Here is a 13,003-nt window from a genome sequence, read left to right as displayed (position 1 = left end):
GACAGCCAAAACACATGGACATGGCTTACACTCTTTGAGTCTCAGTTTTACCATCTCTCTATAAAAATAATAATTATATAAAGTTATTCAACTTGGGGATTAAATGAGAGAACAGGAAAACATTTAGTACAGTGTCTGGCTCATGATAGGTTCTCTATAAATGTTGGTTTGGTGTGGGTAGAAGAATGAAAATATTCTAATTGGATGGAGTGATAGAAACCAAGAGTAAGAGGCCAGAAAATCTACTGAAAGGAATGAGCTGAGGGAGTCTGGATAGCAGGTCTGGAAAGGAAGGAGCAGGGCTCAACCCTGTTTGGGGCAGAGGCCACTGTAGACGGTTGGACTTGGCCTTCTATGCCTTTGGCTTCCTGGATGTATTTGCTCATAACTGGGTCAGGACCTGGGCTTGGCCAACATGGAGTCAGCATGAATACCAGGGAGGGGAGGGCAGAGCAATGGTCCAAGTGGGAAGGCCAGCAGCGCAGAGGTCAGGGATCAGACAGGGGTGTGGAAGGATCTGACCTGAAGTTTCTCTTCAGAGGAAGACGGGAGGAAATGCTGTCCTACCCATCCTTCCCTTATGGATCCACCAAAGGCCTCTGATGGTCCAACCACATTATCAGCAACGTGTGGAAAGGGATGACAGGAGTCGCTCAAAGGGCCCATTAACAAACATGGGAAAGTGAAATCAGCTTCAGCTCAGCAGATGTGATTGTGACATCTTAGTTCTCTCCTCCGAGGAGCCTCCCTGCCCCGGTCCCCAGTCACTCAGAGACCATCTCTCCTACCTCTGGGCTCCCTTGGGGGCTCTGCCCAGCTTCCAGCCTGGCTCCAGAACATGGGATTCTGGGCATTTGTTCTCATGATATCTCCTCTGCTTGGCTTTGAGTTCCCGAAAGGCAGGGCTGGTGCCTCACTTCTCTCAGGGCCTGGCCCAGGATGGGTAACAGGAAATGTCAGAAAATTGAATGAGATTGGAATTGAGCTGAGCCTTAGGTAAATGAAGGATAAAGGAAGAAAGTATTTCAGTGACTGTGGTAGGAACAACATGGCTGAAGAGAAATGGCACAGATGACAAATGATCTTGAGAGAGGGAAACATCTCTGACATTTATACCAGTTCTCTCTCAAATATTTTGCCTGGTTCTCGTATCAGCCCTGAGAGTGAGGTGTGATTATTCCCATTTTGCAGATGAGGGAACTGAGGCTCAGAGCGAGGAAGTGACTTGCCCAGAAAATGGCTGAAAACAGGAATATAAATAGGTCTACCTGATTCCGAGCTTAGAGAAGTAGGTGGAATCGGTAGCCCTAAAGGGGGGCATAGTTTGGGGACTTTGGGTAAGCACTCAGTGCCTGTGTCTCCAATCTTTGCCCCAAATAGAAGGTGATGGTATATTCCTGGGTCCTCATCCCACAGTGTGACCCCTGTGCTGGCTCAGGTGGGAGTCCAGCAGCAAATGCAGGTGGTTTCATACCCCCAGCATGCTCCCACCTGTGGTCACTCCCTCCCTCCCTCATCTCCTATTCGCCTGGTCTCTCTGGAGTTTGAATCAAGCCTCTCCTGCCCCTCAAGCCCTTCATGATGCCTGCTGGAGTCACACTTCTGAGCAGGAGGTGCCCTTGACTGTATGCAGAGTGAGTGAATGTGACATGCGCCCAGGAATCCCCATCCTCCAGGGCTTCCAGGGAAAGGCAAGGCCTTCCATGCGCCAGCCCCATTCTGTCTCTTATCCTCCCCTTCCCAGCCCCAGCCCTGTTTTAGGGTCAAGACCTTGCTGAGTCCAACAGGGCCAGAGGTTAAAGAGGCCACCTCTGGTGGCAGGAGCCACAGTCTCTTGAGGGAGGAAGCAGGAAAGGCTGCCAGGTCCACTCCCGTGACCCTGCCTGGCTGGGCGTGGGAGAGCAGAGGGCACAGGACAGAGTGGGCAGGGCTGGGAAGGGCTGAGAAGCCAGGCGACCAGGCCACCTTTGGGAGGGGAGGCTTCCCGCCTGCCTTCCACCAGGGCGGTGAGCCAGCGGGGAAGGAACCACCTGTGCCCCCTCCTGGCCTGCTCTGACAGCCCAAGAAAAAGTCAGCAATGGGTCTGTTGTCAAGAAGTCTGTCTTCTAGCCCTAGCCGGTTAGCTCAGTGGATAGAGCATCAGCCTGCAGACTGAAGGGTCCCAGCTTTGATTCCAGTCAAGGGCTTGTACCTCAGTTGCAGGCTCGATCCCCGGCCCTAGTCAGGGCGTGCAGGAGGCAACCAATCGATGTGAGAGAAGTTTCTCTCTCTCCCCATCTCCCTTCCACTTTCTCTAAAAATCAATGGAAAAATATCCTCAGACGAAGATTAACAAAAAGAAAAAAAAATTAAAGGAGATGATGTTGCCATTAAAAAAGAAGAAGCAGCCTGTCTTCCAGACTTTATTTGACACTCGCTGAGGACCTGCTCCGGGTCATGCTGGGGGGAGGATGGGGTACAAAGATGGGTGAAGTCCATTTCCTCCTCCCGGGGAGGTCACACCAGACATTTAAGGAAGAACAAACATAGCTAATACTCATTGAGTACTTTATCATGTGCCAGACGCTGATCGAAATCCTTCACACAACTTATCGAGTGTTCACAACTACCTATGAGATAAATGCCATTCTTAGCTCCATTTGACCAATGGGGATAATGAGGCACAGAGAGATCACGAAGCTTGCCCTCGATCACACATTAGTTTTCATGCGGGAGCCACGCTCAGGCACCTGGCAGCAACGTTTCTGCATTTAGCCCACACACTATGCATCCTTATGCCAACCCCAGTGCCAGCGGCCCCCGCCGACACATGCAGCATCTTCTTCCTGGCCCTGCCTCCTTGTCAGCAGGTTGCTAGGCTCTGCCAGGCACCAAAGTGTGCTTTAGGACATCACCACTTCCATCGGACTTCACCGTCTGCCACAGTTACATCTTTCCCCGTGGGCGTGTCTTCCTGTGGAAGCTTCAAGCTCCTGTGACTTGCCTATCTCAGTCCCGGGGAGTGCCTTGCACAAAGTAGGTGCTCAGATGTGTTCACAGTAGGGCAAGTTGGTGGAGGCTGCCTTCATTTCCCCAGGTCTCTGTGGCATCAATAAAGTGGTTCTCAACCGGTACCTTGGAATCACCTGGGGAGTTTTAACCACTATTGATGCCCAGATCCCAGAGCAGGGGTCCTCAAACTACGGTCCGCAGGCCACATGCAAATACAAATATTGTATTTGTTCCTGTTTTGTTTTTTTACTTCAAAATAAGATATGTGCAGTGTGCATAGGAATTTGTTCATAGTTTTTTTTTTTTTTTAAATATATTTTATTGATTTTTTACAGAGAGGAAGGGAGAGAGATAGAGAGTTAGAAACATCGATGAGAGAGAAACATCGATCAGCTGCCTCCTGCACACTCCCCACTGGGGATGTGCCCGCAACCCAGGTACATGCCCTTGACCGGAATCGAACCTGGGACCTTTCAGTCCGCAAGCCGACGCTCTATCCACTGAGCCAAACCGGTTTCGGCCATAGTTTTTTTTTTAAACTATAGTCCGGCCCTCCAACAGTCTGAGGGAGAGTGAACTGGCCCCCTGTTTAAAAAGTTTGAGGACCCCTGGCCCAGAGGTTCTGATGTAATTGGTGTGGGGTGCAGTCTGAGCCTAGGGCTTTTTAAACACTCCTGGGGCATTTCTGATGGGAGACCCGATGATTCCTGCATTATCACTGTTTAAGAATACTTGGAAGTTCAGTTGAGGGCAGGCAGTGGCGTGAGGGCGGGGAGCAGAAAGAGCTTGGGCTTTGGAGATGTGTTTACAAGATTCAAATCACAGCTCAGCCACTTACAGGTTGGGTGAGCTTGGACAAGTCAACTTCCTGAAGTCTCACTTACCTCATCTGTAAAAGATGGAAAATAACCTCCATCTTTAAAGCAAAGCCCCTGGTACGGAGATGGCATATGCTAGCAGAAATGTAACATGTGGCAACTATTAAAACTAATTACACATTTCTCCACCAGCATGCAATTACTGGGGGGACAATAGAAAACAAGACAGTTTTGATCCCTTGTGGCATTTACATTCTAGTAATTCAATTTAACAAGCTTTATTTGGTTTGGGATACTAGACACTTATATAAGCAAGACATTGTCCTTGCCCTTGAGGAAAAGAGAAGCGGATACCAATCACAACTAACGTCCACTGGGTACAAACTAAGAGTGGTAGTCTTCAGGGTAGAAAGCCATCTAGAGGGCAGATCAGAGAAGTTTCTATGGAAGATGTAGCATGAGAAGGCCCTTGAAGGATGGATAGGATTTTGTAGGACAAGTGAGGGATGGTGGTGATAGAATGGCTTACACAAAGGCATAGAGGCAGATACAGCCAATAATCCAACCTGGAAAAAGAGCTGGAAATGCATGCACACGAGGGCAGAAGATGTGCATGCACAGTGGGGATATGAGGGCTAGGGCCAGGGTGTAGCATTTGGACTCCATTTGGTCAGCTGAAAGAACCACACAGGAACTGGAACAGGTTGCGTAATTCTTAGCTCTCTCTCTTTTTTTTAAAAATAAGTCTTTATTGTTCAGATTATTACAGTTGTTCCTCTTTTTTCTCCCCATAGCTCCCCTCTACCAGATTCCCACCCCACCCCATGCCCTTCCCCCGCCCCCCCATTGTCCTCATCCATAGGTGTACGATTTTTGTCCAGTTTCTTTCTGCACCTACCACACCCGCCTCCCCATGAGAATTGTCAGTCTACTCCCTTTCTATGCCCCTGATTCTATTATATTCACCAGTTTATTCTGTACATCATATTTTTTTATTCATTTGATTTTTAGATTCACTTGTTGATAGATATGTATTTGTTGTCACTTTGTTGTTCATAATTTTTATCTTTACCTTTTTCTTCTTCTTCCTCTTCTTAAAAAATACCCTTCAGCATTTCATATAATACTGGTTTGGTGGGGATGAACTCCTTTAGCTTTGTCTTGTCTGTGAAGATCTTTATCTGACCTTAAATTCTAAATGATAGCTTTGCTGGATAAAATAATCTTGGTTGTAGGTTCTTACTATTCATCACTTTGACTATTTCTTGCCTCTCCGTTCTGGCCTGCATAGTTTCTGTTGAGAAATTAGCTGACAGTCGTATGGGTACTCCCTTGTAGGTAACTAACTGTTTTTTTGTCTTGCTGCTTTTAAGATTCTCTCTTTGTCTTTTGCCCTTGGCATTTTAATGATGATGTGTCTTGGTGTGGTCCTCTTTGGATTCCTTTTGCTTGGGGTTTCTGCGCTTTCTGGACTTGTAAGTCTATTTCTTTCACCAGGTAGGGGAAGTTTTCTGTCATTATTTCTTCAAATAGGTTTTCAATATCTTGCTCTCTCTCTTCTTCTGGCACCCTTATAATTTGGATGTTGGTACGCTTTAAGTTTTCCCAGAGGCTCCTTACACTACCTTCATATTTTTGGATTCTTTTTTCTTTTTGTTTTTCCGGTTGGGTGTTTTTTGCTTCTTTGTATTTCAGATCTTTGACTTGATTCTTGGGATCCTCTAGTCTGCTGTTGGATCTCTGTATATTATTCTTATTTCAGTCAGTGTATGCTTAATTTCTAATTGGTCCTTCCTCATATCCTTGCGGGTCTCACTAAATTTCTCAGAGGTTTCTAGAAGGTTCTTGAGTAACCTTATAACCATGGTTTTGAGCTCTATATCCAGTAGTTTGCTTTCCTCCATTTCTTTGATTTGTGACATGTTTCTTTGTCTCTGTATTTTGGCTGTTTCCCTGTGTTGATAGAGTGGCTTTGTGTGCGAGGTGTCCTATAGGGCCCAGTGGCTCAGCCTCCCCAGTCACCTGAGGTGGATGCTCTTGGTGCACCCCTTTGTGGGCTGTGTGCACAGTCTTGTTATAGTTAAGCCTTGATTGCTGTTGGTATCACTGTGAGGAGTTGACCTCCAGGCCAATTGGCTATGAGGACCAGCTGTGTCTACAATGGGAGAACTACTGTGCTGGAGACACTCTTATGGGGCAGGACTTGCTTTAGTGGGGCTTTGGTGCTCACTAAGTCTGCCCCCTGAGTGTGTCTCTTATGGATCTGAAGAGTTGTAATCTTGTGTGGTCTCACTCTGACCACTGGGTACACTGGCTCTTGGATCTCCAAGGAGGTGCAAAGTCAGCCACTGCCTGAGGCCACCCAGCAGGAGCTTCAGAGAGATCTGCAGATTCCTCCTCTTTGTTTGGGGTTTGGAGGTGCCCAGATGAGGCACAGCTGTGAAGCAATGCAGGTTGCTTATGAACCTTAGGCCTTCTTCTGGAAGCTCTGCAGTTCTTTGACCCAGCTGCAGTGTTAGGTTTTAGATTGCAAAAGGCCAGGCCATTTATTTGCAAAAGCAGGTGCGCACAGCTTGTGTGGGGTTGTAAATTGGGTGGGGTGGGGTCTCAGGGAATCATGGGGTGGTGGAAACTGCAATGGCTGCCCATTGGCCCTGCCCCAGATAGGTCCCTGGGTCTCTGTGTCCTGCGGCCCTGTTCAGGAACAATGAACGCTACGAGCACCTCTGAGAAAAAGCCGCCCTCATGTTCCAGCCCAATGCCATACGGTCCAGTTTCTCCTCGTATGGGTCTGGGTCCCCAGAGTCTCACCCATAACTGGAGTTCAGAGCAGTCGGGAGTTTGTATCTCCCTCCTGATTGAAAAAGACCACAGCATACCCAGTTGTCAGCCTGTTTCTGTGCACGCCTCTGTACCTCTGCTCTTCCACACCTCTGCACCTCCTACCAGTCTAGATGTGCTTTTCTCTTTCCCTCTAGTTGTCGAACTTCCGCTCAGCCAGCCTTCCCATGGTTCTGGATGATATCCATTTTGTCTTTTAGTTGTAGTTCTGATGTGGTTGTGGCAGGCAGCAAGTTCAGGTGTTTACCTATGCCACCATCTTGGTTCCTCTCCAGCTCTCTCTTTTTTTAAAGTCCTCACCCAGACATACAATTTTATTTTATCACTTATTTATATTTTTACTGATTTCAGAGAAGAAGGGAGAAGGAGAGAGAGAGAGAAACATCAATGAGGAGAAAGAATCATTGATCGGCTGCCTCCTGCACACCCCACACTGGGGATCGAGCCCACAACCCGGGCATATGCTCTGACTGGGAATCGAACAGTGACATCCTGATTCATAAGTTGATGCTCAACCACTGAGATACACTGGGCCGGGCAATTTTATTGATTTTAGAGAGAAAGGAAGGGGAGGGAGGGAGAGAGAAAGAAACATCAATGTGAGGGAGAACATCAATTGGTTGCCTCCTGTATGTACCACAACGGGGAATCAAACCTGCAACCTGGATATGTGCCTGCCTGATCAGGAATCAAACCTGTGACCCTACACAGTACATGGGATGATGCGCCAACCAACTGAGCCACACTGGCCAGGACAATTCTTAGCTCTTAATATTTGGACCTTCTCCTGGCTTCATTCTGGAGTACGTGTCCTTATTGCTTCCTGTTTTCTGCCCACGGCTGCCTTGGTTCCATGTTCAGTACTCAGTGTCCTGCTGCTGCTCTCAGGTGTGGGTCTGATAGAGCCACTTGACCTTAGGCATAAAATGCATTTCCACATGGCACCTCTCTAGGCAATTGCATTTGGCAGGGTCAGTGGAAAGAGCACCAAACTGAGAATCTCGAGGAGGCCTGGTTCTAGTCCTAGCTCTGCCTCTCACCAGCCGTGAGACCTTGGGCAAATTGCTCCTCTCCTCTGAGCCTGTTTCCACATTTGAAAAATGATGAGGCTGGATGGGATGATTGACAATGGCCTTTCCAGTTGCAATGTTCTCTCAGTTGCCAAGTATAAAATCCAAAAAATATCTGTTTGCCTCATGCAAGGGGACACTGTTGCTGCAAATTAGGTATTAAGCCTGAGTCTCAGAGGGGAATGGATGGAGAGGCTACATGTAGATGCTACACAGTGTCAGCTGTGCCCAGCCTCGGAGTCACCATGACTCAGGCACTAGCCATGTGCATGAAGAAGCCTCCTGAATATTCCATCCTCCAACCATTCAAATCTTCTCAGTTGAAGCCCAGACTCTGTGGAGCAGAGTGCTGTATGTTGTCTGGATTCCCGACCCTCAGAATTGGTGAGTCTAGGAAGACTGTAGTTTCAGCTACGAAGGCTGGTGTGGTTTGTTGCACTGGAAATGAGCAATGAAGGCTCCGTGGATGTCTTATGCTCACTGACTTCAGAAGCAGCCAACCCCCGTCTTGGATAATTACTCCAGGTAGCATGGTGCTCTTGGGAGAGGAAGCTCAGAGCCCAGAGCCCGCGCTGTCCTGGGATGTTGTAAAGTTATAAACAAGGAGGCTCTGGAGTCTCTCCCCAGGCTGTCCCAGACTCTGAGGTATGTATGGGTCAGCTGGAAGGCGGGCCCATCTGTACTTGTCAACACCCGAGTGTGGGAAAGGCTAAAGGGCGGAGGGGAGGCTGTACTCCGGTAGAGGTCCTCTACGTGCATCTTACACACCCTGCCTCATTTCAGCCTCACAACAGCCCTGTTAGCTGCTGTAAGAAGGGGTGTTTCCCTGCTTTACTGATGAAGGGAAAGCTCGGGTGCTATGCTTAAGACTATGCAGGCGGGTGGCAGAGCTGGGCTTTGACCACAATAGCAGGCAGGGCTCTGCAACTGCCTTGAGAAGCCCCGTGGTGACCTAGGGATGGGAGCTCTGAGAAGGGACCTCCATTTCCTTTAGCTAAACAGCCTCTTGTCTTGAAGGGAGACCACGGAACTTGGCGGAAGTTCTGTTTCACCTCCCTTCCCCTCCCCCTCATTCCTTTTGTCCTCCTGGGATTTCGAGGTAAGGAAGAGACGAAGAACCCTCTCCAAGTCCTTCATTAGGGAAGGGGCGATGCTGATGCGGTCGCTACTAACCAACCATTCCAGGGCTGGGGGCGCAGAGGGAAGCCAGGCCGGGCGCCCACAAGCTGGGGATGGTGGTGAGGACGGAGTGTCCCTCCCACCACAGCCCCCGCCCCGCAGTGAAACGTGGGCGTGAGGTTCCCAGAGCATCTGGGCAGTGTCAGGGCGCACGCTGGTGTCAGGGAGGAAGCGGCCTATTCCCTGGTGGGACTTCCTCTCTCACGGTGTGTTTTCTTTGGGACGACGGGGGAGGGAGGCGGGCAAGGAAATACCATTTCTGAGCGATTGTGCCAGGCTGTGTCACACGTATCAGCCCATTTAAAACAATTTCCAGGCAAGGCGCGCAGAGGTTAGCTGACTTGTCCGGGCCGCGCAGCACGTGAGCTGCAGAGCGGGTGAGGACGCCTGGAAGGTCTCGCCGGAGCTTTGGAGGTGACCGCCGGGCCCTGCGCCCTCACCCCTGGGCTGTCCCGCGGGGCTCCCAGCAGGGGGCGCCCCGATCCCCGGCCTGGGTCACCGGGCGCGCCTCCAGCCGGCGCCTGGGACGGGGCTGGCCGCTCCGCCCCTCGGCTCCTCCGCGGCGGGGCGGGCGGCCCGAGGGCGCCGGGAGCGCGAGGAGCAGAGCGGAGCCGAGCGCCACGCACCCCGCCGCGCCCCCTGCCCACCGCGCCCGCCGCCGTGCAGCCTTCCGCCGTGAGTAGCGCCCGCGCGGGCTCGACGGGCAGGACGGGGCGCACGCCCGAGCACAGCGGTGCCCGGGGCTGGGGCTGGCGGGGAAGCAAATTGCCCGGGGCACGCACTCTCGTGTTCTCCAAGCCCGCAGCCCGGGTTCCTGACGCCGCCCGCGGGTCTGGCCGGCCGTGGCCTTGGGCGCCGTGGCCTCGCTGGACCTGCCCGCTGCACCCCCAGGGCACACGCTGAAGCCTGGTAGTTTGACCCCGGGGACGGGGGCGGAGGGCAGAGGCCTGGCACCCAGGCAGGAGATGGGAGACAGACTTCCTTCCATGAAGTCAGAGCCCTTTAACGGGATAGATAGAGTACCCCAGATTTCCGGGAGAAGAGGAGTCAGGTTTTCTCAGCATCCGCCTCCTCGCAGGACTCCTTCTCCCCTCGCTCCCGCAGGTGATGCAGGAGGCTGCGCAGTGCACAGGCAGCCTCCTGCGTGGCAGGATGAAGCTGTGAGTCCTGACATCAGGACCCCGGCCTGGGGCAGAGCCAGGTGGGCACGGGGCAGCCAGCAGGCCGGTGCAGGCTCGGGTAGAAAGGCATGGCAGGGTGCTGTCAGCAGCTGACCCCAACTCTGGGCCAGGCGTTGTGGATGTCTCCTGGCATGTGGCCGTGATTAGCTTTTCCCTTTAGGAAGGAGAAAATGAGGAGAGGTGAGCATGGAGGCCACACAGGCGAGGTAGATCAGGAGTGCACACTGGGAGAGGAGGCCAGAGTTGGGTGCAAGAGGCAGGTGGGAAGGTCCCTGTGGATAGGTAGACTGAGCACAACCTTTGACACCTTGTGCTCTGGATCCAGTGGTGGTAGTTGGGGGCTGCTGCTTTGGCTTCTGACACTCATTTCCCAACTGCCTCTGGGTAAGGTGTTCCTGGAAGAATCCTGGAGATTGAGGGGGTGCTGCTGCCTGGCCCCTTCATAAATACGTTCAGAGTCCTGCTCTTCCTCAACCATCCATCTCCCAGGATGTGTTTTTAGCACCTAAAATGGCCCCACTGATAAGTCAGCAGTTTTAGGAGAGATGTGGGGAGGAGGCACAGGGGATGTGGATGTGGGTGGTGTATGCTGGTCTGGGGCAAGTTTCTAATTGGTAGGAATGAAACCTGAACTGACCATGAGCATTTTCCTAAGGCCCCCCTAGTTGTTGGATGTGGGGGTGAACCAGCAGGCTGCCCAGTGGAGCTGGACCTTCATCAGAAAGATGGAGTTTTCTCACGTCAGCTTAGGCAGGTGGCTCATCTTCTCTGAGCCCCACTTCCTCCTCAGGGATGGGTCAAAGCCTTGAATGCCTGGAGGGGCTCTGTAATGCCAGAGTCTCCCCCACCCCCCCCCCACCCCCCAGCCTCCTCAGAGCCTGAATGTGATGATCCCTAATGGCAGGAGTAGGGTGGGAGGTGTAAAGGGATAATCACTCATGGCCTCTTGCAATGGTCCCATTTCTGTGACTTGCGCTGGGTGAGGTGGGGTGAGGGTCTCTGAGAGTTTAGCTGAGTAGCTGGGGCCAGTGGGGATGAGGGCTTGGCAGGGTTGAGAGAGTCTCCTACGGGGTGATCCTCCAGCCCTGGACGCCTCCTCCTAGGTTGTCCTTCGGAGGCCACTGACGTCCCCAGCCCTGGTGCCACCATCAGAGGTGCTGTCCACAGCAGCCCCGGAGGAGCAGCTGCAGCGGGCTAGCTGGGTGGCTTTTAGCACGTCCCTTCCCCTTTCTGGACCTCAATTTCCTCCTTTTGTAAAACAAGTGGGTTAGACTAGACAGCAGTGGTTTTCAGACCCCCCGCGCCCCCTCCCCCCCATGAATTCTTTCACAGAGCCCAAACTTCTAATATGGATGAAGTGGAACTGCTCTGGCTCCCCTTCCTCACACTGCTGGCTCCGGAAACAGAGTCTAAAAATCCCCCAGACGATCTTTGAGGCCCCTTTCTGTGAGGTTCTAGGAAATCTGTATTAACCTTCAGAAGTATTGCCTAGTGTGAGGGTTGGGAGCAGGAACGTGAATCCTGGAGATTCCATTAAGAGAAATGTGGGCATTAAGAGGGGCCTCGTCGTTGAAATGTCTGCAGCTGATGGCCTGTGCCTCTAACCAAAAGTTGCCGCTGTGCCCCTCCCCTCTGCCCTGTGGTTTATCTTTGCAGGCCCAGAAAAGGGCCTGTGCCTCTGGGTCCTAATTTGTGACTATAGTTCCACCTCAGAGTTTCTCCCCATAAGTTTCATGTTTCCAAAGTAAAATGCAAATTCATCTTGGGGACAGATGTGAGGGAAGGGCTTTTGGCTGTTATCAGCTGTTTTTGCCTGATGAGGTATCATCCTTTATGGGGTGACTTCTGTATACCAGCTACTACAAGGGGACAGAAGTGAGACTGTCTCCACCTCTGCCCTCCTGGGGCTCTAAGACAATAGGCAGGAGGGACCATCAAAACACTAAGAAGATTTTACATATGTTATCTCATCTGCCCCAGAAGGTAGATGTTAGATTCACTTTTTAACAATGTAAAACTGTGTACAAAATAAGTATATATCGTATAAGCCCATGGAACCACCACCCAGATCAGGGAGCAGCATTGCCAGCACCCAGAACCTCCCTGTGTTTCCTTCCAGGCACAATCGCTCACCCAGGGACAGCCACTGTGCTGACTTCCAGCACCATAGAGTAGTTTTGCCCAAGTGGAATCGCACAGTATGAAGTCTTTTGTGTCTGGCTTCTTTCATTCAACATTTTGTTTGTGAGTTTCACCCATGTAGTTGCAGATAGCCGTAGTTTATTCTCATCGTTGTTTAATAATTCCATTGTGTTGGGAGAATGGGAAAGGTCTATTTTGGCTGTAATATAGGCTACGTGGTGGGAAGGGGACTAAGGTTGGGAAGGTGAGTTGGGGGCCAAACTGGTGGGCCTTGTTTGCCCTTGGGGCCCCCCTGCCCTCACCCCAGCCATCCAGGATGTGGGGCCCAAGGATGGGGCTTAACCTTTTGCTGGGGAGCTGGGGTTGCTTCGAATCCAGCTCAGCTCCTGATAACAAATGTCCCTGGCCTCGTGCCAACGGCAGATCTTAGCTGTTCCTGGGGCCACTCTCAGGGTATCTGCCAATAGAATGTTTTTGGACTTTTCAGCTTCCACCTAGCTGTGTGAAATTAGTGGCCTCACCTCCCTGCTCCCCACCCCCACCCCTGCCCCTGGAGGACCTGACCCAAATGGTTTATTTGGAAGGATGTTTTCAGCACAAAGAAGATGGTGTGGGTTGCCACCCTCTGGGCTTGTTCAGGAGACTTGCCAGGATGGGTTGAACTCCTGATTATGGTTGAGCCAAATTTGCCAGAGGATCCCTAGACCTTTCTTGAGAGAGGAACGGAATTGGTTGTCTTAATGGCTGTGGGAAGCAGAAACAAGTCTAACAATAACAGTAA

At 51.3% G+C, this 13,003-nt stretch overlaps 1 protein-coding gene across 2 annotated transcripts in view; it reads left to right on the top strand.

The window, feature by feature from the left end:
* Nucleotides 1-9,215: 9,215 nt before the first annotated feature.
* DAPK2 (death associated protein kinase 2) overlaps nt 9,216-13,003 on the top strand; it is a 111,881-nt gene continuing 108,093 nt past the window's right edge. The window contains exon 1 of one of the 2 annotated variants that reach the window (XM_036304188.1): nt 9,216-9,313. The gene's annotated coding sequence lies outside the window, so the exon portion shown is untranslated. The other variant, XM_036304180.1, reaches the window with a different exon arrangement.

The sequence above is a fragment of the Myotis myotis genome, unplaced genomic scaffold, assembly GCF_014108235.1.
Source record: "Myotis myotis isolate mMyoMyo1 unplaced genomic scaffold, mMyoMyo1.p scaffold_m19_p_1, whole genome shotgun sequence".
NCBI lineage: Eukaryota > Metazoa > Chordata > Mammalia > Chiroptera > Vespertilionidae > Myotis > Myotis myotis.
The sequence above is the reverse complement of the archived record's forward strand: the minus strand, read 5'-3'. Positions and strand labels throughout refer to the sequence as shown.